This window comes from Lissotriton vulgaris, unplaced genomic scaffold (genome assembly GCF_964263255.1).
Source record: "Lissotriton vulgaris unplaced genomic scaffold, aLisVul1.2 SCAFFOLD_3140, whole genome shotgun sequence".
In the NCBI taxonomy this organism is placed as follows: domain Eukaryota; kingdom Metazoa; phylum Chordata; class Amphibia; order Caudata; family Salamandridae; genus Lissotriton; species Lissotriton vulgaris.
In genome coordinates this window covers 217,495-244,151 of record NW_028244878.1, presented here as the reverse complement: position 1 = coordinate 244,151, position 26,657 = coordinate 217,495, and the positions used below count along the sequence as shown (strand labels likewise).

The 26,657-nt window shown below is 47.3% G+C and overlaps 1 protein-coding gene across 1 annotated transcript in view; it reads left to right on the top strand.

Moving 5' to 3' along the window:
* Positions 1–26,657, top strand: part of LOC147666697 (regulating synaptic membrane exocytosis protein 3-like) — a 139,574-nt gene that overhangs the window by 197 nt on the left and 112,720 nt on the right. The gene's annotated exons all lie outside the window — the stretch shown is intronic.

The window sequence follows — 26,657 nt, the reverse complement described above, 5'->3', positions numbered from 1 at the left end:
GTCTTTGAGTTCCTGCCTTATATATCACAATATTCGCTAGCCAGGTTACAGAAGTTCCTTTTTTGAAGTGTAAGGCACTAAGTGGTGAAAAATAGCAGGGCTGGACGGACGTAGCGGCTATCCCCGTCCGGGGGCGGGGGGGCAGGGGGGTGGAGGAGGGGGGTGGTTTTGGAACATTGGGGCTGTTTTTCTTACTGAGGACAGTTTTGCAGAAGTGCTGCAATATCGCCCCCCAATTAACAAAAGCAGCAATGCTTCACACTAGTATCCTCGCACCACAGCCGTGGGTCGGTCCTATAGGCTTGCTTCGTGTTCTTAGTCCGGCCATGGAAAATAGTCCAGCAGCATTCTGGTTCTGGCAGCATTTACTGAGCTAGATCTAGATCTAGGTTCTATGGAATGTGCCAAAAGCAAGGCACATTTAACGGTACCCGCACAGCGTTTTCAGACATGGTATCTGCTCAGGGTGAGGGAGACCCCTATTGTCAGGTCCAACTGGGCCCAAATCACATACCTCTCTTTTTTTAAAACTCTTTTTATTGAACATAGAGAGAATGGCATTTATCACAGGACAAATATCATGTCAGACAGGAATCGACAGCATTACTTTGGCAAATCAAACCAACAGGTCATGGAGGTCGGGACACAGGGTGTGAAAGGTTCTTCCAGGGGAGGAGCGGTGGGTGGGATACAGATATTCCCTCTATATACATTCCATTTGTCCCAAATTGCCGTCCACCTTTTGGGGCAACCCTGTGCTACATACACTGTTTTTTCCCTCAGCATGGCAGAGTCCATATCAGTCTTCCAGGTGGCCAATGTAGGTGCCACTCCAGACCTCCACAGTCAGTGGATATTCCTCTTAGCCACTATCAAACCCAATGTGACCGAGGTTTTCCCTTTACTATTCACATCTGTAAGTTCCCAGAGGTTCAACAGACATCGTTTGGCTTTAGGCTTGATTCTCACCTCAAGCACCTCGCTTATACACTCCTGCATTCCCTTCCAATATCGCAGGCTAATGACACATTCCCATAATATGTGTTAGAAAGTACCCTCTTGACCACAACGCCTCCTGCTCATTCCATCAGACGCACTCCCCAAGTTAACAAGTCTGGCCCCGACATATAAACCCTCTGGAGGATCTTCAATTGAACCAAACAGAGTCTGGAGGAGATTGCAACTTCTCCTGGGGAGACAACGCCTACTGCCATTCTTCATCATCAAGTTCTAACCCATCTCTCCCCCACCGCCCCCTGATCTGGACAAGTGGATCAGTGGTATTGTTTATTAGTTTCTTGCATGTGAGGGAGATCGCTTTTGTGGGTATTTAACCGTCTAACAACCTGTCTTCCAATGGTGATGACTCTCCTTTGGGCAAGGTTGACATTAGTGCATGCCGCACCTGCAAATAGAGGAAATATTCGGATTCAGCTAATTCATATTCTTTTTGCAGATCGGCAAACAAAAGCACTGCCCCCTTCTCCCGCAGGTCCCCAATCCTTTGAGATCCCAATCAAGACCCAATTTTCAAACCCTTTGGCGGTCCGTAGAGGGCCCACTTACTCAGCATCCCATAGGGGCGTGGCCTGTGCGAGTCTCCTGTCCCACCCTAAACTTTTGTTCGCTGCTCTCCAGACGTGTACTGCGTGCCCGGTAGGCCCAGTGAATGGGATCTTTTTAGCATAAGAGTAGATGGCTCTGTTAAAATTACCCCCATGATGTTGCCATTTGTTCATCCTATACCCAGGGTCATCCCAGCATCGATACGTGATTTGGTTAATTGCTGCCAATTGAGCTGCCCAGTAGTATGTTTTTATATCAGGGAGAGTGATCCCCCATCATACCATGAGAGTACTAGTTTTGATAAAGCAATGCGGGCATGCCCTCCTAGAGCAGTTCTCTTTGAAGTCTCTCAACGTCTTTAAAGTAGAGAGCTGGAATTGGGTCCAGGTGGTTCTGCAGGGCATACAGGAAACGGCGCAGAGCCATCATTTTATAAAGTGCTGCTCGCCCCTGCAGAGATAGCGGGAGAACCCTCCAGTGAGCCACATCCCATTTCAGACGCTGGAGAGGAGGAGTAGGTTACGTGCATACCTAGTCTTTGGATCGCCCGTGATATAGACACCCTGGTATCAGAAGTCTTCTTGAGCCACCTGAATTGGACAGCCCTTTAGGGGGATTAGGGACTCGCCACTGAGGACATAGACCACCGACTTAGCCCAGTTTATCCTAAAATCGGAGTTCTTCCCGAAGTTAGTGAATATGTTAATGGCGTTGAGAAGTGATGATTTTGGGGAGGCAAGATAAAGGAGAATGTTGTCCGCATAAAGAGAGATACGTTCCTCCCACTTGTCTGCCCACTTAAGGCCCCGGTTGTCCGATCTCACCGTATCCATGCTGTCAGCAGTTTGAGGGAGAGCGCTAATAGCAGCGAAGACAACGGACAGCCCTGACGTGTCTCATGGGTCAACTCAAACACATCCGACTTTTTGTTGTTGACCACAACCTGCACTAAGGGCTCACTTTGCAGCAGCCTCACCCATCCAATAAATTCGGGACTGAAACCTAGCTTTTGCAGGACCGCAAAGAGATAAGTCCATTTGACGGTGTCAAATGCCATAGTGGCATCCAGAGACACCACCATCACCGGTTCTTGGATCGTGTCGACCCTGCCCATCACTCCATGAAGCCGCCGCAGGTTCAGGACTGTGTTTCAATGAGGCATGAAGCCCGACTGGTTCGGGTGTACTGATTTACTAAAAACTGGGGTTAGTCGGGTCGCCAACAGTTTTGCCAAGATCTTGGGTTTTGCATTAAGCAGCAAGATGGACCTGTACGATGAGCACCTGTCCCTTGGTTTCCCTTCCTTATAGATGGTCACTAGGATGGCTATCCGCTGATCATAAGGAAGTCTCCCCTCTCCCTACTTTCTTCGAATATTGATCGCAGGTGCGGGCAATAGAGTCAGGCTTTAACTAGTAGAGTTCTATCGGTAAACCAATTGGGCCTAACACCTTACCGGATTGAAGATTGCGTATTGCCTGTGCGATCTCGTCATTCGTAAAAGCGCCATCTAAAGATTCCCTCTCTTCGGCCGACAGGGCAGGAAGCTGAAAATCTGTGAGCACTTCCTCTGAGTCTTCTTACAGCAAATCAGTGCTTGAGTGGTACACTCAATGGTAGTGTTCGATAAACTTGTTTGCAATCGCCTGCTGGTCTGTTGTGACTCCCCCCTGTTTGTCTACTAATTCTGGAACCAGGCAGGTAGCCAGGTCCCTTCTATCAAGTCAGGCTAGGAGCTTGCCAGCTTTATCACCTAAAACATTGACCATTAACATTCCAGCTAAGGAGCTTAAGGTCTTATCCCAGTGTGTGGGCTGTTGCATATCTGTGTACTAGTAGTTCCCTACCCTGTCTATTAAGAGACAATGCTGTCATCTCTGAACGTTGAACAACAACTAACACTCCCAACCCAAAAGCCCTCCTCCCTGCTTCCCTGCACTCTGGGCCTCAAACTGCCCAGCAAACAAACTATGCAGAGTGCCTGTCGCCAATGCATTAACTAAAAGAAGTAAACTGTGGGGATTGAGGTTCCACTACCTCGCTCTCCCGGTAGTCATCGTAGCCTCCCAGAGAGGCGATATACAATCAAAAAAGGGACACTAAATGACAGTCCATGCTGCGGCCAGGCTCCCGGGTGGTATGAGCTCCTCCCTACAACCCCGACAACCATAATACACAGACAATTAGATTGAATAAGCCCAACAGGAACCCCCACCTCCCAAAGACGGACGGTTGAGAAACATAGTCCCGGACACTGCTCACATAACATTATGTTCCCTTGCACCTTGCCAGCCCTCCAACCTGTCTGCCGCTTCTTCAGGACGTTCAAAAAACCAAAACTTACCCTCAGCCTCCACTCTCAACCTGGCCGGGAAAAGCATTGCGTATTTTACCCCCCTGTCACGTAGCTCTTTCGTCACCTCGCGGAATGATCTCCACTATTTTTGAACTCTCAGGGAAAAGTCAAGAAAGAGGGAAATTTCTGCATTCTAATAGCGGAAGGTGGAGCCACCCTGGCAGTTTAAAGTATGACGTCCCTGTCCCCAAACATAAGCAATCTGGCCAGGATGGGATGCGGCGGCGCTCCCTGCCGCAGCTGAACTCCAGGCCCTCTGTGTGCCCTTTTCACGACAAAGAACTTTGACTGGCCCTTGGGCTGCAAGTGGTTGAGAATGAGGTCCTCTACGAAGATGTCTGCTGCCTGCCCCTCCGCTTTCTTGGGTACTCAAATTATGCAGACATTATTTCTCCTGGAGCGACCTTCATAGTTGTCGAGCTTATCCTCTGTGTACTTACGGAGCTCCTGGAGTTCCTTGACGCCCAGCTGTACTTGCATGGTGTCTCCGTGGAGGCTGGACAGGATGATCTCCATTTGTTTTAACTTTTCGCTAATTTTTGCCATGTTCGCCCTGATAAGAATGACATCAGTGGAGATTGTATCGATGCGTTGTTCAAGAGATGTACGCACACCCGCTATCACCTCCATTACATCCTGCAGGGTCTGTTCACCACGCTCAGCATCAGGCCTGGTGACCGTACCGCTTCAAGGGTGGGGTTCAGTGGCCACAGGTTTATGCATGGTGAATTTGTCAAGTCGGGTATGTTGGGTCACTTTGTGCCTTTGTGGCCCGACATGGCCACCGCTCATTGTCTTCGGCTGGTCTGCACTCCAAATTGGGTGTCTCTGGCAGTGGAGCCACAGAGTCGGGATCAGTGTGCGCGAACCAGCAATTCCCAGGCACTACCCACCTCTCTTCCGGGGGCCCAACGAGGGCCGGACTGGCCGTAGCAGGCACCCGGCAATCCCCCGTTACGTTGCATGGGTGGGGGCTGGTTTGGGGCCCCTGGGGGCCGTTTTTGTTACAGGGCCGTTTTTGCAGCATAGCTGCAAAATCGGCCCTGTGACAAAATCGGCCGAAAACCGGCCCGGCAAAGAGCTCGGTGGCACCTCCAACCCCCCCGAGTGGGGAGGGGAGCCGGCCGAGCACTTTGCCGGGGCCGGTTTTGGTTCCCAGTCCGGCCCTGGGCCCAACGCAGTCTCCAGCCGGAAGCACAGCAGATCGTCCATTCTTCAAAACCCCCAATCACCATGCAGTTCGACCATGTGGGAGGGTTGTTCGCCTAGGGTAGCAGGCTGTAGCGGGCAGATCAGGAGTCTGGATGGCAGCCTACAAACTTATGCGGGCATGCCATGATGTGTGAAGGAGCCGCCGGATGTGGCGATATGGCTGCCTATGCCACTTATGGTCCAATGGACGCCCGAACCCCAGTAGGCAGCCAGGCTCCCCTCCCCGACACTGCTACTATCTCGCAGATCTGTGTGGCACCATCAGGCACCAGGAATGATGACCAGGCACAGATCACGTGGTCTTGTCTACCGCTCCAACCAGGGAGGGAGGGTACGCCTCAGGACAGTCCCAGGGCAGGCCCCCAGTCTTCCACTCAGCTCTTTACGCGGCAATTGCCCAGTTTAGCTGGTCTCTTTGTAGGCGTGATGCTGGGGTTGTGGTGGTGTGGCACCCCTGGTCGCCGCCTCATCCACTGTTACTGAGGAGCCCTGGAGTGGGTTGGGCCTCCGCAGCACTGCAGCACTGGCGCCGAACCTCTGCGCAGTCTGCACCCCCCCCACCCCCCCAGACCGTTGACTTCAGGGCCCGGGAACCCCTGAGGGCAGCTGCTCTCACCTTCAGATATGGAGCTTAGTAGGGAGTACGGGACAAACCGTTGACAATCAGCACAGCGGGGGCATCGCTATGCCCCCTCCCCACTGACGTGCCAGCTGAGCCAGGCCCCTACGGCGTAGGGTTGTCGACTCTGAGGCAGTCAGTCGGCACAGGTCTCTAGCCACGGCCTCGGAGGTTTCAGAGCAGGCGGGTGGGGCGCTGCTGCCCCGCCCCCTGCACCATGGCAGGTCCCGGCTTAGCGCGTCCCTCAGGCCCCATGGCGATGCTGTTCATGCCGCATGCAGGGGCTCGCCAATCCCTGATTCCATTGTCGCCGGCCGGCTGATGACTGCCAACACCCCCCCCCAAGCACAAGGGTGCAGGATAGATTTAGCGGATTTACAGGAGAAACCAAGGGTTTAGCAGGGCTCCTCCAAACGCAGCCATCACACTCAGTGACGTAGACATGCCCCACACATACCTCTCTTAAAAGGAAATCAGCACTCCTTTTCTCCAAATCCCACCCGGGCTGGAAGCCAGCTGGGGCCCAGCACCTTGATGCCAATCCAATGCTTGGAAATAAAGGCACAGTGGTGGCTACTCCTTGAGGTGTTCCACTCTGGCTTTATTCAGAATTTCAGCACTGAAACAGCCCTGCTGCGAGTGATCGATGATGCGCTGCATATACTCGATTCAGAGGAATCGTGCCTTCTGATTGTTCTTGATCTCTCTGCAGCCTTTGACACTGTTAATCACAACACCCTCCTTAACACTCTTCAACAGAGAATGGGCGTAGAAGACACAGTGCTTAAATGGTTTGCCTCAATCCTCTCGGACAGATCCCAAATGATCAAGATTGCGAACAGTCTCTGGTCTCCACTGGTGGTTGGTCGAGGCGTCCCTCAAGGTTCTATCCTTGCACCCACTCTGTTTAATCTCTATCTGGAACCATTTGGGAACCTCCTAAGCAAATCTGGAATCCTCTACCATCTCTATGCGGATGACACCCAAATCTACCTCAAGGTGTCTTCCTCACAAGATCTCTCACTACTCAACTCTACTCTCAACTCTATTCACAACTGGATGTTAGTTCACCAACTCATTCTAAATCCCTCCAAAACTGAATTCCTCCTCCAATCTACCTCTCTCTCCCCGCCTCCTGTTCAATCCTGGACGGAACAGCTGAATTTACTCGTCAGTAAACCCAACATTGTCGACTGCGCTAAATCCCTAGGTGTCATACTTGACAAAAGACTTAACTTAATCTCACACATCAACTCCATTGCCAAGAACGCACATTATCAGCTGCGCCTTCTGTGGGGGATTCATCGGTTCTTCCCGGAGAAAGACCTACAAACCTTGGTCCAATCGCTAGTTCTCTCTAGACTGGATTATTGTAATCCTCTTCTGACTGGCCTTCCCCAATCTCACCTCTCCCCCTCAAATCTGTCCTCAATTCAGCAGCTCGCTTCATTTCAGGGTCCAAACGAAGTGACCATATCACTCCTATCCTGTCTTCTCACCGATGGCTTCCCATCGAGGCTAGAGCTATTTACAAAACGGCTTGCATCACCCACAAAGCCTTGCACTCTTCCTCCCCTCACTATCTGGCGAATAAACTGAAATTGTCTGGAGGCTTGAGACCTTCTCGGAATGCGGAAAAGTTTCTGCTTGAGCCCCCCTCCTTCAAAAGGGAAAAATTGATGGCTCAATCGTTCTCAGGTAATGCGGTGAGAATCTGGAACTCGCTTCCTCCTTTGCTCCGTGCCATCACCTCCATCCGGATCTTCAAAGCAGACCTCAAATCTCTTCTATTCCAAAGACACTTTCGGAACGAATTCCTTCATTCTCAGACCCCGCCAGGAAGTTCTTTCGTCATTGTAAATTTGTAATATTTATTTGTTGTACATTCCTTGCTTGCTGTGTTTGATATTGTGTTCCTCTTGCCTGCTGTGTTTGATTCTGTGTCCTGCTATTTTTGTACGTTCTATTTTGTAACATTTCTCTCATGTAACGTAACTGGTTCGATTGTACAGCGCTCTGACACCTTCGGGTAAAGTCAGCGCTTTATAAAAATGTGTAAATAAATAAATAAATAAACAAATAAATACAGAGGGGGTGTGGGATTAATAAAAATTCAAAATACTTACCTAACTCTGCTGCGGGCCACGGTGCTCCTCTGCCTTGCAGCACACCGGGCAGGCATGCAGACTCCCCCACCCAATCCTGACACAGCTCTCATGCTATACCAAGCCGGGATTGGGCTGTACAGGCTGGTTTGATGCTTGTTCAGGCACAGAGTGTGTGCCTTTTCTTCACCTGGCTGTAGAATACAGCTGGGTTGGAGAAACCGAAGTGCGTATTTCTGTTTGGCCGACGGAAGTCAGCCGGCCAAACCGACAATGTCATTTATAAGTGCCCACCACTCATCCTTCCTGTCATGGCCTGACTGGCATCGGCTTAGTCATTAAAATAAAATGATAATAAAAGCATTTTATTTTTGCTGGGTTGTAGTGGGCGACGCTCATCCACCATAATGGAGGACCCGCCGCTGTAAAGACACTCAACTTGTTGTCACTTTAAAAGGTACTGAAGAGATAAACTATGATTTATGGGAGGGTTTCAGACTTTTACAAGCCCTATATGTAAGAGATAGACATGCTCTGTAAGAATGTCCGATGTATCTGTCTATATAAGGAATTGCACTAATAATATATTTATACATGTTTCTTACTACCAAAAATACCCATTTTAGCAATCTCAGAATAATGATAAATGCAAAAGAAACAGTAAGGTTTTAAACTTATGCCTTGACATTTGCTTGTAGCTTATTGATGCAAGTTCAGATATCACTAAGATATACTACAACGATTGCAACGTGTGTCCTGCAGCTAATACAAAGATATCTGCAACAAAATATAAATCCAAAGTGCTATGCACATAAAATACAAATATGTGCCCTGAATAGTACACGCAGTGCTTTGCAAGAGGTTCATCATCCACATATGCTATTTTTATGACGAGTCAAAAATGTGACTAGTTTGCACACAGATCAATGAAACAAGTACATTAATCAACAGAGTTATCTTGCTTACTGCTTTTATACCTTAGAACGTGCTGGGTATGCCAAGATCACTGCAGCAGATGCCTTGACTCATTAAAATGTTATAAAATGTAGTTAATTTGGGACCAATTAAGTAAACCAGAACAGATGTACTTAACCATGTGTTCTTGTTTCAAATTTCTTTGGAAACAGAGTTTTTTTTTAAACAAATTTTGAAGTTCACAAGCATACTATGTTTCTCAGGACTCCATCCCATTTCTGCCACCACCCTTTGACTCCCAATTTATGGGGTTCCTGAGGGATCCTTTCTATTTCCAGCACTGCCTGCATCTAGCTCTCATGTGCGAAGTATCAAATATGGCATGCATTCCGTAGCCAAGGTATCCAAAAAGCTACTATGTTTAACGATCCCTAAGCTCGCATCCTTTCCAGTGATACCTACATTTGTCATAATTTTCACCACTGGAGTACTACACCCTAAGTCACAGAGAGCAAAGCAATCACCATCACCAATAGTAAATAACCACCACACGCTGCACAAGGAGGCCTACTGCTTTTGACTCCCGCCATCAATACTGACATCTTTGGCAATGAGGGTACAACATGAAAACAATTCAAACTGCCTACATGCCTGAGAAAGCGTCAGGATGCAGCAGACCTGCCAAACTTAATAGTCATTTCGATGGTGTTAACATACATGGAGAGAGCGACAGAGCACACAGAGAGTGGAGCTTTGGAATCCATGCACACCTACCCTACCCCACAGCAAGAAGTACATCATCTGCGCTACCTCCTGTGTCCAGGTGAGGCTTTAATTGGAGCCCAGATGTGCAGATCATTCACACCTGAGCTGAACACCTATTATGTGCAAGGGATTCTAGCTTTCTGTGTAATAGTGATGAACGAGGGAACTGTTTTGGTATGGGCCACTGACATGGCTACAGCAGAGTGTCTCTTACAACTGCTCCAGTGTTGTTTCTGTAAAAATAAAAAATAAAGGCCTGGAAGCAATAAGACTTTAATTTTAATTTTAGAGCTTTAGAAGTAGAAAGACGGCAAAAGGTAGGAAAATGTTTTGTATCACAAGATGTTCTACAGTGGTCGAGATTCCAAAGATGACTTACATGAACTGTTAGACCTGCCGTCTTTTGGTGCAGTTTACCCTACATTTTTGCCTTCTAACCTTTTTCTGACTGTGTGCTTAACCTCATGTTTTGCTGGCAGAAGGAATCTGTGCACTTTTTCACTGTTGACCAGTGCTGAAATGCCATGAGCTTTGTATCTAAAATGTAATGGCATTTTGTCTCTTCATGATTGGCATATTTAATTTACTAATAAGTTAAGTTCCTCCCTAGTACAGTGCATTACATGACCCCAGGGCCTGTACATCCAAAGCTACTAGTGGGCCTGCAGCACTCATTGTGCTACCCATATGTGTAACACTTCACACCTGTATCAGGCCTGCCATTGCAGAGACTGTATGTGCAGTTTTTTGAACTGCCATTTCGACCTGACAAGTTCACCTACTTGCCAGGCCCAAACCTTCCCTTTAACTACATTTAAGTTACCCGTAAGGTAGGCCATAGATGGCCCCATGGGCCTGGCGCATTGTATTTAAAAGGAAGAATATGTACGTTGGAGCTTTACATGTCCTGGTAATGAAAACTGCTAAATTCATTTTTCATTACAGCAAGGACTATCTCTCCTATAGGTTAGTAATGGAGCTGCCTTGTAACACTTTACATTTGTAACTTCCAATTAGGAAAGGATAGTAAGAGCAAGTTTGGTGTCTCTGGCCTCACAATTAAAAAACACATCATTTAGTGAAGTTGTTTTTTAAATTACAGGTCTAAAAATGCCCCTTTTAGAAAGTTCGAATTTTCTTACTTTAACTATTCTGTGCCTCTGCATGTCCCTGGTATACATTTCTGTGCAGGGTGACAGCTGGGCTTTGTGCATTCCCTCTAGACAGTCACACACATAGGGGGCTGAGTTGTGCTCGGCATATCCTGATGGCCCACCACCAGGCTGATGGGTCTTCCTGAGCTAGAGTGAGAGGGAGGATTTGACACTTGCACCTAAATAGGGCTGTGCCTGTCTCCACGCAAAGAGCTGCATATCCCCTGTACTGTGTCTGGAGCCAGGGCCAGGAAGGGCAGGGCACAGTTCTTGGAATTCTCCCTACTCTAAAGGTTAAAATGGATCTAAGTCATGGACCTCTCACATCATATCCTCCGAATACTTCTGGAACTGAGGACATTTTACCAGAAAAAAGAGCTGTTGTGCTGACAGGAGGTATTGCCACTTTGCTTTGTTGGCCTGCTGCTTCCTGCCTGGGAGTAGAGGACTTGGTTTATTTGAGCTTGCCTCCTGTTTCTGAAACTTCAGGGATATCAAAAACTTCACCTGCATCTTGCTACCAGCACCTTGGCTCCTCTGCTGTGGGTCCTGCTCTGCCAAGGGGTACCAAATTCAGTCCTGGGAACTTAGAAGTGTGTTTGGTGCTGCAACCCAACAAACCAATGCATCGACACCGAAGTGTCATTCAGAACTGGTATATTCCCTGTGAAGTAGGCGCATTGCCGTTGCTTGCAACCAAGCCTGGATACTGCTTGGCTAGTGTGCAATGCAAAGACCTAGACTTACAACGCAGCCCCAACTTTGCTGAATCAACACCTCCAAATCACCACTGCTGCTTGAGTCTTAGACAATGCATAGCAGACGTCTGTGACACCCCATCCCCAACTCTGACACATCCCTGGCCCTGCTTGCCTTTGCGCCCACACATCACTACACCTCAGCGGTTCGACATCGACGCCTCAGACTTGACACACGGTGCTCTTGTCGCCGACGCATCAACAACTTTCCCCAACTTCGAAACCGTTGCATCTGCTGCCACAGCGATGCATCTCCTTAATTTTTCAATGCACCAGCCAAGCATCGATGCATCCAAGGTACTGTCAGCGGATCTGTGTGACTCCTATTTCCAGCCCACGTTCCATCGTAGTCGGACTGAGCTTTTGGATTTGTCCCAGGCAAGCCTGACCAGATGGAGCTACTGATTTCTCAGCACAGCATTTTAATTTAATCCTGCAGAATTCATATATTTATTTGTGTATGCTGGATTTTTGTCATTTTGGTCTTATTTTACTCAGATAAATATTTGTATTTTTCTAAATTGGTGTGGAGTACTTTTGTGGTGTTTTCACTGTGTTGCTGTGTGTGTGTACACAAATACTTTACCCATTGCCAGGTAAATATTTAGTGTGTACTACTAGCAGATTAGGATTGTGATTCCTGTTTGGACAGGGTGCATACTTCTGCCAACCAGAAATCCAATTCCTAACATGAGCCTATTGAGCGAGAAAGACTGGTAGTGCTGCAGATCATGCCTGTTGCAGTAGCCATCTTTTATTAGCACTAAAAGTCAACCTGAACAGATATTTTCTAGAATCCTCACTCGTTATTACCACTTCCATTTCATGCCATTGAGCAGCATAAAAAGGCTGCCAGACAGTCAACAATGCCTTTCCAATCCCCAACAAGAACGACCCATGCCTTTTAATCCCACTCTACCTCTCTGCAGCCTTGGACACAGTTGACCTCCAAACACTGAACCTCTTACTGGCAACATGTCTGGGCTTTTCCAACACAGTCGAGCAGTGGTTCTCATCTTACCTCACCAAACATCACCAATTTAGATGCTAACTTCAAGATGCCAGAAACTCTTAGTCTTTTAAGTAGTAACACATGGTTGAATCCGATACCTCACCATCTTCAACTCCTACACGGAATGCCTAGCAGCCCTACTCACCAGAAGCATCATCAATATCCATTAATACACAGATGACACTTCACTCTACCTGACAATCTCCATTGTTCGTGACTTTTCAGCAACTCAAAACCTTTCTTGACCACATTCAGAATTGTTTGTTTAGCCTCCAACTTAAAACCACACCATGCCAAGACAGTATTTCTCATGTTCACTAATAAAAAAGAGATCATAAGTTCAAATACAGCACTGTGAAATAAACATGGATGGCTTCACTCCTTAGCTCAGCTGATATTCAACACAACAACATGTGGAATCACTCTGAACACCAAACTTTCCTTTAAGAAACACATTACCAAGAAAACCAAGACAGCATATTAACAGCTCTGACTCCTACAGAAAGGTAAACCTTCCTTCCCGAAACTGACTTCAGAGCAAGAGTCAAGCCTTGTTCCTCTTGTACCTGGACAGAAGAGTAGAACTGCTCCACAGTGTCCTGATTGCTGCAGCACATCTCACCAAAGGCCCAACGAAGTTCATATGTGCCCAACTATGAAAGGACTATGGTTCCGATTTACAAAACATTTTTTTTCTGCCACAAGCCCTTTAATTCAGAAACTCACAGGGTTTGCAACTGCACAAGATTAATTTGAAATGTACAAAACCACTATTACCATTCCACACTGGTGAACCGGGAAGGAACATTTGTGACATGCAGCTCATAAGGTTCACGCTACCAGGTCGTTATAAAGGAGGCCCTCATAAGACGCATTATCACGCGCTGAGTTACACACTTCCTCGTGGATGACATTATAGAGCATCGAAAATGTTATGCTTTTTCAGCCTATACTTATAACAATTGGGGAACTACATCTGGTTTCAAGCAATCAATGCCCTGAAGAAGCTCATTCCTTAAAAAACGCAACGCGTTGGCTGGAGCTTATGTTGTCTTATGACATTTAAATAAAGGATTGCCTTAAAAAAAGGAATTGAACAGTCTTACTTATTGGAAAAGACACTTTGGGAGTGCATCTCTCCATGCTTGTACGGTTTCCATTCTGCTTTGCAGTTGGCACCTAACAACGGTTGGTGCAGGAGTTGCATGTGCACACCAATTCTCATTACTTTCAGATAATCATAAGAGGAACTTAGCAGTGAGGTGCGGCTATTACGGTCGGCCGTTGTTTGTTGCTTATTATTAAAACCCCTATTATGAGTTGGAAAAATCGTTCTGATTTGTAAAATGGGTTTTGTGACCCCTGAGTGGGAAGGACCTTGAAAGGGGGGGGCTTCCTGTTTGTCAGTCACCACTGAATGACCGGTTACTTAGCAGTAATATGCATTACTCCGAGTAGTAGACCTACCCGTCACAGTCCTTAACCCATGAGTGATAGCTCCTCCCACAGAAATCCCAAGCAAAAAAACTCCCTTGGTACCCCTCCTACCCTCCAGACCACTCCCTCATCCTGTGGCACAGAACCCCTGACCTTCTGAACCACATCCTGTACAACCAAGCACAAGAAGCCAAACAGGGAGGGAGCTATGGGAACCAGGACTGTGACGGGGAGGTCTATGACTCAGAGTAATGAACATAACTGGTCATTAACTCTTCGCCAGACCTCTCCGTCACAGTCCTAAACCCATGAGCAGATACCAAAGCAAGAATCGGCTTCACCACAGAGCATTAAATAGAGTTTATCAGCACAAAACATCAGAAAGCCACACCACCTGCACAGAACGCAACACTGTGTCCCTAAAACCAGCAGACCCAGTCCCACCCACCACCAAATGTTAATGGGACATATAGGTGCGCAGAGAACTCCTAGTAGTGGCCTTGCAGATCTCAGCAATGGACGTCCCCTGAAGATAAACCCAGGAAGCAGCCATCCCCCAAGTCGATCCCCTGAATCAACCCAGGCACCGGCATCGGCACACCACTGGACCCATAAGCTGCCCCAACAGCCCACCTCAGCCACCTACTAACAGTAGCACGAGGAGGCTTTAGAAACTGGCCTGCCAGGCCAAAAGTCACAAAAAGAAAATCCACCTTAAGAAACGGACGGCACAAACCAAGTACAACCCAAGAGCCAGTTTAACATTCAAACAGTGCAGCAGCACCTCATCCTCAGACTGAGGATCAGAACACAACACAGGAAGAACCAGATACTCCGAGCACTGAAACGAGGATGGAACCTTGGGAACAAAGGAAGGATCAGGCCGGAGAACGACCCGATCCAGAAAGAAGCTCAAAAAGGGCTCAGAACAAAGCAACAAGCCCAACTCCACAGTCCGCAGGCCCAAGATATATCTACAACGAAAACCACCTTCATCATCAGGAAACGCAGAGACACCCCTGCCAGAGGCTCTAAAGAAGGAGAGGAGTTGGCCTAACGGCTAGGAAGGTTGACCTTGAATCTGGGGAACATAAATTGAGTCTCAGCAATGACGCTGAACATCCTGTGATTATGTGCAAATAACTTAACCTCACCCTGCCTAACAAAAATGAATGTGTCCTCATGTAATGCAACTGGTGCTATGTAAAGCACTCTGATACCAAATACCGGATCAAGTTCGCGCAATATAAAACTCAATGTAATAAAAAAATTAAATATAAAGCCCTCAGCACCAACGGAAGATCCCACCCCGGAGCAAAGGACTTAACCACTTAACTTCTGGAGAAAACAACTCCTCAACAGCCGGGACACCAAAGGCACAACAGACTCACAGACCTGACCTCGAAAGGCCCTCACCGCAGTCCACTAAGCCCCTAAAGAGGAAATAGCCAGACCCAATTTGAAACCATCGTTCAGGAAATCCAAGACACGCTCAGGATCCACTTACAAAGCAAGACCAACACTTATCCGCACACCAACCCTGAAAAGACACCCAATGCTGAGCATAGGACTTAAGTGTTGAAGAGCAACAGGACTGTTGAATAAACTGAGCCACCTCAGGAGAACACCCAAAACCATGAGGTTCATCCTTTCTTTCAGCCGCAAGCCCGGCAGATGTAACCTCACCAGACAATCCCGGGACAGAGGAGGAAAAGACAGGGGAAAGGGATCCACCAGCAACAACCAGCAAGGCCCCACCGCCAACCGCAACAACAGAGGAAACCAAGGCCTCCAGCACCAGGCAGGCGTCACCAGGATCACCGCGCCTGGTCCAAGTTAACCTTCATCAGGACCCTCGGAATCAAGGCAATTGGAGGAAAGGCATACATAAAGCTCCCCTCCCACCTAAAGGACAGAGCATCCACCCTCCAAACAGAGTCCAACTGAACCAGAGAGCAATACCTCTCCCTCAAGGCATTCCCCAGGTCCACAAACGGGTCCACCACAGGGACCCCAAACTTCCTCATGAGCACCCCAAACACCCCCTGCTCCAAACACATCTCCAATAGGGAGTTAAATAACCTGCTCAAATGATCTGCCTCCAAGTTCAATACCCTGGGTAGATGTGACACCCTCAGAGACAACAAGTTCAACTCTGCCCACAATCAAATCTGCTGCGCAAACAAGTTGAGGGCAGCCACTTTCACACTCCCCTTGCGGTTGACATAACACACCACCACCGTGTTGTCCGTTTGATCCAGCACATCCCACTGTAGTACTATAGGAAGAAAATGTGTCACGTCCAACTGAACTGCTTTCAACTCCCTCCATTTGGAAGACAACCCCACTTCCAGTACTAACCAGATCCCCTGAGCCATCACAGCCTCCCACCATAGCCCGCTGGCATCCATAGTCAGCACCAACTGCTCCTGGGACACAAACGAGAGCCCTTTTAAAGATTCTGATCCTCCAACCACCAGGACAACTCCCATGAAATCTCCACAACCAACGGAATCATCTGGTCATAATCCTGAGACCCCGGACACCAATGACCCAGAACATGATTCCCCAGAGGGTACAAGTGCAACTGGACCCAGGGAACAGTCATCATCATTGCAGATATCAATCCCTGCACCCTCAACTACTATCGAGCCGTGGAAGATGGGGAGCCCAACACCTTCCTCAATTTGTGCACCAGAGTCAGTCTGCGAGGCTCTGACAGCAACACCTTCCCCACCCTTGTGTTGATGACCCCCAATGAACAGCAGTTCCTGAGTGAGGCACAAATGAGACTTCTCCAAGTTCAGAATCCACTCTAACGTCCGTAGGAGACGGCAGACATCCTGGATATGAGACCGAGCCTTAAGGAAAGAAGAGGAAGCTATCAGCCAGTCATTCAAGTAAGGAAACACCTGGATCCCTCGAGCATGCAACAACTCAACCAAGGGTGCCAACACTTTAGTAAACACCCTAGGAGATGCAGAGAGGCCAAATGGCAATACCTGAAACTGGTAATGATAGAGGTCCACACAATATCGCTGTGAAGGCTTATGAACAGATACATGAAAAAAGGCGTCCCTGCGATCCAGAGAAGTGGGGAAATTTTCCAGTGCATTGCCCCGCAGTAAGGAGCCACTTTCGGAATTCAATCCATCGTTTCTCCTCGCAGTACGGAGTCAATGCAACCCTTCTCCTGCATGCGTGCAGCAGAACTGACGTCTCCATTCCACTGGGACTCAAAAATGTACGCGTCGGTTGTGTTTTCTGATGCTTCGCTCCTTTGCCGCTGTTTTTCGTTTTGGATTTTGACGCATAAAGGTACTTTGTGCTAAAATCAACACACCCATATACAATTCTATGGACTGAATTGCCTAAACCTTTACTAAATAATTTCTTAGCTGATGTATATTGAATTTTTGTCATTTTGGTCTTGTTTGGTTTAGATGAAGATTGGTTATTTTTCTAAACTGGTGTTGTGTCCATTTGTATTGTGTTCACTGTGTTACTGTGTGTTTTATGTATAAATGCTGTACACATTTCCTCTTAGTTAGGCCTGACTGCTCTTTCCAAGCTACCAAGGGGGACCTGGAGTTGTCTTGGGTTTGTAACTCCCTTACCCTTGAAAAGAAGGAAAGGTTCCTATTTGGATAGGGGGCATTACACCGCCAACTAGAGACTCCCATGTCTAACACTTTCATAACTTGTTATTCAGAGATCTGTTTCTTAACTCAAGTTTATTTTTAACTGTTAATCTACATTAATGTTATTGGTAACAATCTGCTTTTGTCCTGGGGGAAAGACTCTAAAATCCTTAGGGAAAACTGGTGCAAAATAAATATAAGGGTAATGTGCAAGTTCTTCCAGAACATTTAACACAACATTACATAAATAAACTAATGTCACCCTATCACAAATATGTTTTGTCTTTCTACGACCATCCTCCAGTTATGACACCAGATGATTTCTCAACAGCTACTTCATACAATTCAATCGGAGTGCCCATAGGTGTGCTAGAGAGGATAAATATGCTGTTTTGCAAAATTGTGTGTAAGTTTGTATATGGCAAAACATTTCAGTGTCACTCAATCCGGTCAAGATGTAAAGCAACTGTTTGATCTAAGGTGACATTGTTAAGAAACCACTGATCAATGGTTTTCTCGTTTTATAAGTGATCAAAAATCCAACGCAAAATCTGCTTATTGAAAATGGCATACCAGTTAAAATGTGTAAATTACTAGAAAGAAATGTAAAGACAACACTTGTGGGAACTGATCATGGGGGCGATTTACATTTAAAATCTGTGCATATATAATGTCCAATCTGCCACAATTAATTGCAGTGGTTTCTTGTCCACCCTCCACCCCCCACTACCCCCACCTTCACCAGGGGTATTCCTTTATATTTATTGTATTATTCATTTCTTTGGAACTTGTGCGTCAGCTGCAATAAAACATTCTGGTGAAGTCCACTGAAGTCAAACTGCACCATATTAAAGTCTTTCCATGATCTTGGTTGGGATTTGCATGACGCCTCCCACTGGCAGTTATGTCACTTTCCCACTGCTTAAGGAGCTGCTAAAACGTGTAGGATTGCAGAATACCTTTGTAAACAGGGTATATTTCGGCATTTGGTGTCCTGTATGTGTATTTCCTTCACTGCAGAACTATTCTCCCCTCAACTATGAATGCCTCTTGCCTGTTCTGGGCAAGAAATGCTCACCTGGCGTCTGGGCCTCTCTTCTCCTGGTTCATAATGAGTCACGATGAGTGGATCCTACTTGAAATTCTTACACTTTAAAGTAGTATACAATTAGCATTGGACCACAGTGAAATTACCTAGAGGTGTGGCTGTGGAGAGTGTGGTCTGATGCACTTGATCAATACAATGTACTGGATGTAGGCGTACAATAGACACAGGTTAGCCAGACCACGCGCCCCTTCCCCAGAGCACTTGGGCCTGCTGCACAATGACACGGAAGGGAAAGCCACCTATCTTGTAGCATATGTGAACTAGCTACTTACCTCCGGTAATGCAGATTCCTCACCTTTTAAATATTCCCCAGGCATCAGTCTGGATCAGAACACTTTTTTTTCAGCAGTACCTCTACGTGCCAGTAGGTGGCACAATGTAGCTTCGCACTGATGCCATTTCTCTCTGGAAATGATGTGCTGGGGCTATATAGGAGCCACTCCTGTGCATTGATGTAAGTTGCTTTCAAGACTGTCCATGTCCCCAGACGCAGAGCCCCAACAGGAAATTAGCTGTAACCAGTCCACAGATTTCTAGACTTGGGATCTTAATAATGGATAGAACCCAATTCATAGAACAGGGAGGATTGTTAAGGAATCTGCAGTTAGTTAATGTCTCGATCACAACTAGTATTATTAAAGGTGAGTAACTTATTCTTCTGAGAGAGATTTCTAATGGCAGATTCCTCACCATTTGACAAGATACCAAAGCAACACCTGATAGGAGGTGGGTCAGTGAATTGGCTCAAACCAAATATTACTGTAGGGTCTAGCAGGCAAAATGCTCTTCAGCAAATTTAGTCTGTCCAGACAGTAGTGCTTCATGAGCTTATGGAGGGATGCCCATATAGCTACCTGGGAGATATCCAGGACAGGAGCTCTATGTGTCAATGTAGTGGTAGCAGTCTTGGCTCAGATGGTTGGGCTTCCAGTTCTTCTGGAGGCTACTTTTTCACCAGTGCGTTGTAAATTTTGATGTAGAGCACGATCCAGTGGAGGAGGTTCCCTTTCAGGAAGCGGTTTGTCTTTGTTCACTCCAGCAAACCACAGAAAGAGCTGATTGTCCACCCGGCAGAGTGATGGTTTGACTGACGTGGAACCGCATCCCAACATTTGGCAAGAAGGATGCTTGCGTACGCAAACCAGTTTGTCTGGGAAGAAGGTGGTGTACAGTGGGTTAACATAGAGAGCCTGAAGCTCACTTATTCACCATACTTAGATGATGGCAATGAGTAACACTATTTTGAGGTCGAGAAGCCACAAAAGACAGCTGAAAGGGAGTGCACATCAAATATGTGAGGACCAAGTTAAGGTTCCAGTGGCTTAAGAAAAAGAGGGGTGAGAAAACAAGTGTTAAAGGTCTTTAAAAAACATCTCAACCATGAGCACTGGCCAGGCAACTGTAAAAAAAACCAAAAGAGCTGATAGGTATCCTTCAACAGTGCCCAATGCAAAGCCTTGAGGGGCTAGAGACAACACAAACCACAAAACATCAGATAACTTGGCCTGTAGGGTCAATCTGGATTGTGCTGCCTCAAACCATAAGTTTGTTACAACCACAGGCGTATACAGTTTCTGTCGAGGGATGCCTGGCTACCAAGATTACATCAAAGGTCAAAGGTGTTTAACTGTCGCCGCTCAATCTTCATGAATGAGGATGGAGATTGAGAATGCCTGGATGCAGATCCCTGCCCTTTTGCTGCAACAGCATGTCCTCTAGGATGGACCGCTAGATCGGAGGTGCTCAAGCCCAGGAGCTCTCGATACCATATTCTCTGTGCCTAATCTGAGGCCACTAGGATGACTTAGGCTTGGTCGGTCATGATCTTCTTCAGAACGCAGAGCAGAAGGGATATAGGCGGGAATGCATTCAGGAGCCCAGAGTGCCACTCTAGACAGAGCGTGTCTCCTTGCGAGAAATTCCTTGGAAACTCCAATGCACAGAACTGCTGACAATGCATGTTCTCGACGGTGGTGAATAGATCGAAGCAAGGTTCTCTCTAAAAGACCTTGCACCACCACTGGGGGTAGCTGTCCCTTGTGATCTGCTAGGCATCACTGGATGAGTTTGTCTGCCCTGGCATTCAAAGACCCTGCCTGGTGGTTGATCACAGGAAAATCCCTTGATGATCCAGCTATTTTGAGAGGCGCAGGACCTCATGGCACAATGCCAAGGACCCCACTCTCCTGTGTTTGTTTTAATACCAGATGTGGGTGGTATTTGTAAAGATGCCACAAGTGTAGGTTAGTTAAGTGTTCTTTATTTGCAGAGCATCTTCAGAAGCGACTGGCAGGGAAGGAGGCTCACAGCAACTGTCAGGATTTTGTATTAGGTTAAGAGTGTATTATTCCTATGAATTAATGTGTATACGATTATGTCATGCTATATGTGTTTTAGATTTTGTTTTGGATGTGCATACTTGTACAAAATGCCAGTTCTTTTAACAACCAGAACATATTTTGTCACTGGTAGGACACGGCAAGGATTTTACCAGATGGTTGGCATTTCCACACCTATAACATAGTAATGTTTTGCCTTTTTTACTTTTCTCTTTCTTTTCTCACAAAAACACATGACAGGTGACATATTCTTCGATGTTTCACCGGTTAGAGACATTTGAGACAAAAAAGATGCAGTGCTTTCTACCCCAGCTGCCAATTTAATGGCTTTATGTAGAGTGAGATTAGGTGTGGTTAACAGGACCGTTTGAACTTTCTTGTTGTTGGTGTGTTCCACTATTTGATCCTAATCAATTATTTTTTAAAGTCTTTATATTCGCATGAAGAAGCTAAGACATCAACACCCCAACATATGTTTCAATCGGTTCACCAGGAAGCTGGTGACGCTTATGAAATTTGTGTCGTTCTAGGACCAAATTCTAATGTGGTTTGAACCTCATGTCCAACATTTTCAATGGGGACATATATTCATCCACCATATCACCTTCTCCTGAAATATATTGCTGTGGTAAATGTTTTAAAATCTTTCTAAGCAATGACGTAATGATGCATATTTTTTTTAAGTGAAATCTTCACCATCAATAGCAGCCACATACGCCTCAAAACGTTCTTTCTCTAATTCCTAGTCAACATTTTTGCTTAAGGAAAGTCACTTAAACAATAACTCTACAGTTGCTTATGACTATGTAAGAAGATGTTTGTATAGTTTTGTTTAAACATTTTTTTTCTTTATTTAATCAGAAAATGCTGTGAGCGAGTACTTGCATACTGTCACCGGAATGTAACACGCCATTATTATGGTGTGCGTATCACCGGGAAGTAATTATCCAAGAGTGTGTGTCACCTTTGAAGTTAAACAAACAAATGTGCAGAACGAGGTGCTCTGGTGTCTGTTGAAGTTAAATGAGCATCTGTGCAGATTGAGATTACTCTGGTGTGCGTGTCACCAAGGTTTGATACTTATAAATGAGTATCATTGGACAATGGTTGCACACTTAGCATTATTGGAATGTAATACGCAATAAATGGTGTGCGTTTCACCGGTGTCAGAGTTAATTGTAAAATGAGCAGAAGAAAAAAGTAGCCGGTGTGTGTCAAATTCAAATTCAAATTCATAAAGCTTTATTCGATTTGTAAAGACGAAATCATAAAAGCACACAGTTTGAAAACAGCATGATAAAATACCATTGGCATATAAAAATAGATACATTAAAAATAGCTAAAAAGTAATACAGTACTCGGGACACACTCACAAAAACAGAATAAATTGATGTAAAACAGATAATAACATTTACTAATCTAGGCTTTTACCAGTTGTTCTAAGATTGCATCGAGGTCCTGACCCTAACAACCGCTTTTAGATAAGTAGATACAGCTTTAATGACATATGCATTTTCTAGGGGTATCAGTTTGTAATAGGCCACTCTGCAGGTTCGTATGCCCCAAAACTTCAGTAGGGGTTTCAAGAAACTTTCCCTCGGGAGCAAATAGAACCTGCAGAATAATATGCAATGGATGTTAGACTGGGGTGAGATGTTATCATATGGGCAGTTTTCTATGTTTCTAGTCCAATTGTTACATTGTGGAAAAGTAACTAATCTAAACAAGCATTAGAAATGCAATAGGTCTCGCAGCATCAGAGTTAGTGCTTTTAGAATTGTTTATGGGTTTTTTTGTAAATCTTTAGCATGAGGTTGAGGGTGAGTGAGGGTGAGGGGTTGAGGGTGAGTGAGGGTGAGGCTGAGGGGTTGAGGGTGAGGGTGAGTGAGGGGTTGAGGGTGAGGGGTTGAGGGTGAGGGGTTGAGGGTGGGTGAGGGGTTGAGGGTGAGTGAGGGTGAGGGGTTGAGGGTGAGGGGTTGAGGGTGAGGGGTTGAGGGTGAGTGGGGGTGAGTGAGGGTGAGGGGTTGAGGGTGAGTGAGGGTGAGGGGTTGAGGGTGAGTGAGGATGAGGGGTTGAGGGTGAGTGAGGATGAGGGGTTGAGGGTGGGTGAGGGTGAGTGAGGGTGAGTGTGAGTGAGGGTGAGTGAGGGTGAGGGTGAGTGAAGGTGGGTGAGGGTGAGGGGTTGAGGGTGAGGCGTTGAGGGTGAGTGAGGGTGAGGGGTTGAGGGTGAGGGTGAGTGAGGGTGAGGGGTTGAGGGTGAGTGAGGGTGAGTGAGGGTGAGGGGTTGAGGGTGAGTGAGGATGAGTGAGGGTGAGTGAGGGGTTGAGGGTGAGGGGTTGAGGGTGAGTGAGGGTGAGGGGTTGAGGGTGAGTGAGGGTGAGGTGTTGAGGGTGAGTGAGGGTGAGGTGTTGAGGGTGAGTGAGGGTGAGGGTGAGTGAGGGTGAGTGAGTGGTTGAGAACTGAGACAGCACCCTATAAAAACACAGGTCATATGGTCCCATACGTGCAAATGGAAATCTCACATGTCAGAAGAGTGTGCAGGCACCCAGGCCATTTTGGAAAGGGGTGGTGGGGAAACAAACCACTATTTACAAACGGGGAGCAATGTGCGTGCTCAACACACCCACCCCATCGGCCAAGGGTGCAGGATTCGCTGTCAGCCTGGAAGCAGGAGGGAGGTGGCGCCTTTAAATCTCCTGCAGCCTCCATGTTGTCAGATTCCAACTCAATTGACATTTTTCCTGCGTCAGAAGAAAGGTGGGGAATGGGGGATGGAGGGAGTGTTTCATGAGACCAGCCTTTGGCCACTAGGCTGCGGCCGCACACATTATCCCGGACATAAAGGACATAATGAAAATGAGAAAGGTGTTGACGATTAATTGAAAAGAACAGAGGAGAGGAGAGGGCGCCATAGGTAGAAGATACGAGGGAGTGAAGCGAATTGGATGTACAAAGAGAGAAGCTGGAGGAGAGGGGAGGAGGGAAATTGAGTAGGTGGGTACGAGCTGTGAGAAGACGTAGGTAGGCGAAGAGAAGAAGATGGACTGATCATGGATTTATTATACAAGGAGGCATAGCAGAATATGAAGGGGAGAGCAGGCAACAATGAAAGAGAGGAAGGGAGATGTGTAGTGATCGCATAATGGCTGCTATGAAAAGGGTACCTGGGAAGAAATAAACAAGAGTGAATGGATCAGGAAGGGAGAGGATGAGAGCCAGGGGGAGGGACATTGGTGTAGCTTCCATTGGTGCAGCGGCACCGGAGCCCAGAAGCAATAACGGTCCAGTAGACCATCATTATTGCTGCACTTCGCAGTTCATACTGCGACCAGGGTCCCGTTTTTTTCTTGCACGAGGGCACATGACACACCTGCTACGCCACTGTGGAGAGGAAGAGAGGCTGGCTGGTAGAATGGTGGGAGAAGGCTTGGTGTAGCACTGTAGAAGCGAGCGGATGTGTGGCTGGCGCGAGACGGAGGCACGGCGCACAGGATGAACGAGAGGGCAGGTTATGCGTGGGGGAGGCTTTGGAGCAGTAGTGTGGGTGAACAGCGGGGGTGGGTGTGCGGGAATATCGAGTGCGTGTGTATGTGTGCCTGTGGAGGAGGGGATAGTGGTGATGGAATTCAGTGTGTGTGCGTGCCTGCTTGCGCACACACACCTACAGACCCGTGCGCCACAAAGAAGAGTTGGGGACCGAGACAAGAAATGCTGAGAAGTGCCAGAAGGGGGCAGTTTCAAAGTCCACGACGAGGACAGACATGGCGGAGGCCGGCTCCCCCCTCAGTAGATGAGGCCAGGACTCGGAAATAAAGAAGCACCTCGGTCTATGTGCGCCTTCTTCCTTCCGCAGAGCGCAGCACTGCAAGACAAATATGTACCGAGAACGGGGAGACTAGATGCCTCTAAGCACCTATTGCAACCAACAAAGATGATCCAGCCATCACCGTAGCCAGAAGAACAACCACATGTCCGGCGACAGCAGCGGCCTGGATGGCAAAGTGGTGCCACACAAGCTGGGACATTAAACGACCCCACCAAGCCACAGTCTTGCCAGACTAAAATTACAGACCTCAATTCTCCCCTCCAAGATGGCGCGTTCAAAACGCCAGGGAACACATACATAATACGAAGGCGCGGACTTGTGGCAAAGCTGATGCCAATTATCCAATTGAATCCCCTTTAAAAACAGCGCGTCCTGCCGAAGACCTCTGAGAGAGGAAAAAGACGAGTGCAACCGGAGCTAAAAGGTAAGCTGGGAACATCAACTAGCAGTCTATGGGAGTTACGAAGGACCTACTTACCGAGAGGGTAAAGCAGGATGGGAGAGAGAGATGGGAGAGAGGGTGAGTACAAGACGGAGGGGATTGGGAGGGGGAGGAGAAATGCGACACGGCGGGAGGGGGCGGAGCGGGTAAACAAACACGGACGGTATCTTCTACGCGGGCAGTGAAGGCGGGAGGCTGTCAGAGGGAGCCTGGCTGACGAGCTGGGAGAGAGGGTGAGAGAGACGGCAGGATGAGAGAGAGGGTGAGAGAGACGGGAAGATGGTAGGGGGGTGAGGGAGACGGCAGGGTGGGAGGAGAAAGGGTGAGAGAGAGATACCAGGATGGGAGAGAGAGATGGGAGAGAGGGTGAGTACAAGACGGAGGGGAGGGGGAGGAGAAATGCGACACGGCGGGAGGGGGCGGAGCGGGTAAACAAACACGGACGTGCACGCGCCCGTGACTTTTAAGGTCAATGCGCATGCGCATAAGCTTAATGCGCATGCGCATTGACCTTAAAAGTCACGGGCACTGCAAGGAATCGCCACGATTCCTTGCAGTGTTGCCAAAGAGTGGATAACTCGCAATAGTCTCGCCTTGCTCGATGCGCATGCGCATCGACAGGCGAGACCTAAAAAAGTATTGGTACGAAAGCGGGTCAAGAGCATACGAGTGAAGGTGGGTGGTTCTAGGGTTAAATACTGTTGTACCCCTTCAGTGTTATTGGTCAATTGATGCTCTGCAACCACACTCTTACCCTTTTCTTCAGACCATCTGTTGCTGTCCAGGTGCTGTAAGACCAGTTTTTTAAGAGTAGCTCTGGGCAAGATGTTCATGGATGCCGGATTAGAGAAGAATTCCGGATGCCCAATATCATTGAGCGTGTTTCTCGCGTATTTAAGCCACTTGATCTTATCAGCACCGGCCAAGCTAAGACAATCTTTTATAACTTCCCTGTTCAAGCTAGTCTCCTGCTTTGCCCAGACATTATGCCACAGTAAGATAGGTGAGGAAGTGATGGTGTCCATGATGTATGTAAGACCTAATTCACTGTGGGCCATGTATGTTGCTGTGCCCCGAGGGGCAGCCAGTAGGTAACGAAGGAAAAAGTTCTCGGAGCGTTGCAGACTATCTGCGTGCTCGATCCCCCAGATCCCAGCTCCATAAGTGCCAGTTGATATACATTTGGCTTTATCAATCTATAAGAGGGCCCTAACTGGCCTTCCTCCCAATTTTTTCGCAAAATTAATCAGTGCGCCCGTAGCCCTAGAGAACGCTATGCCCCTTGCCATTACGGCTGCCTGCCAAGTGCCCCTCTCATCAAAATTGATGCCAAGGTATGAACACCTATCTGTGTTCTCCACCTTTCTACCGTCCAGGAAGATTGGACATTGTTTCTTTCTAG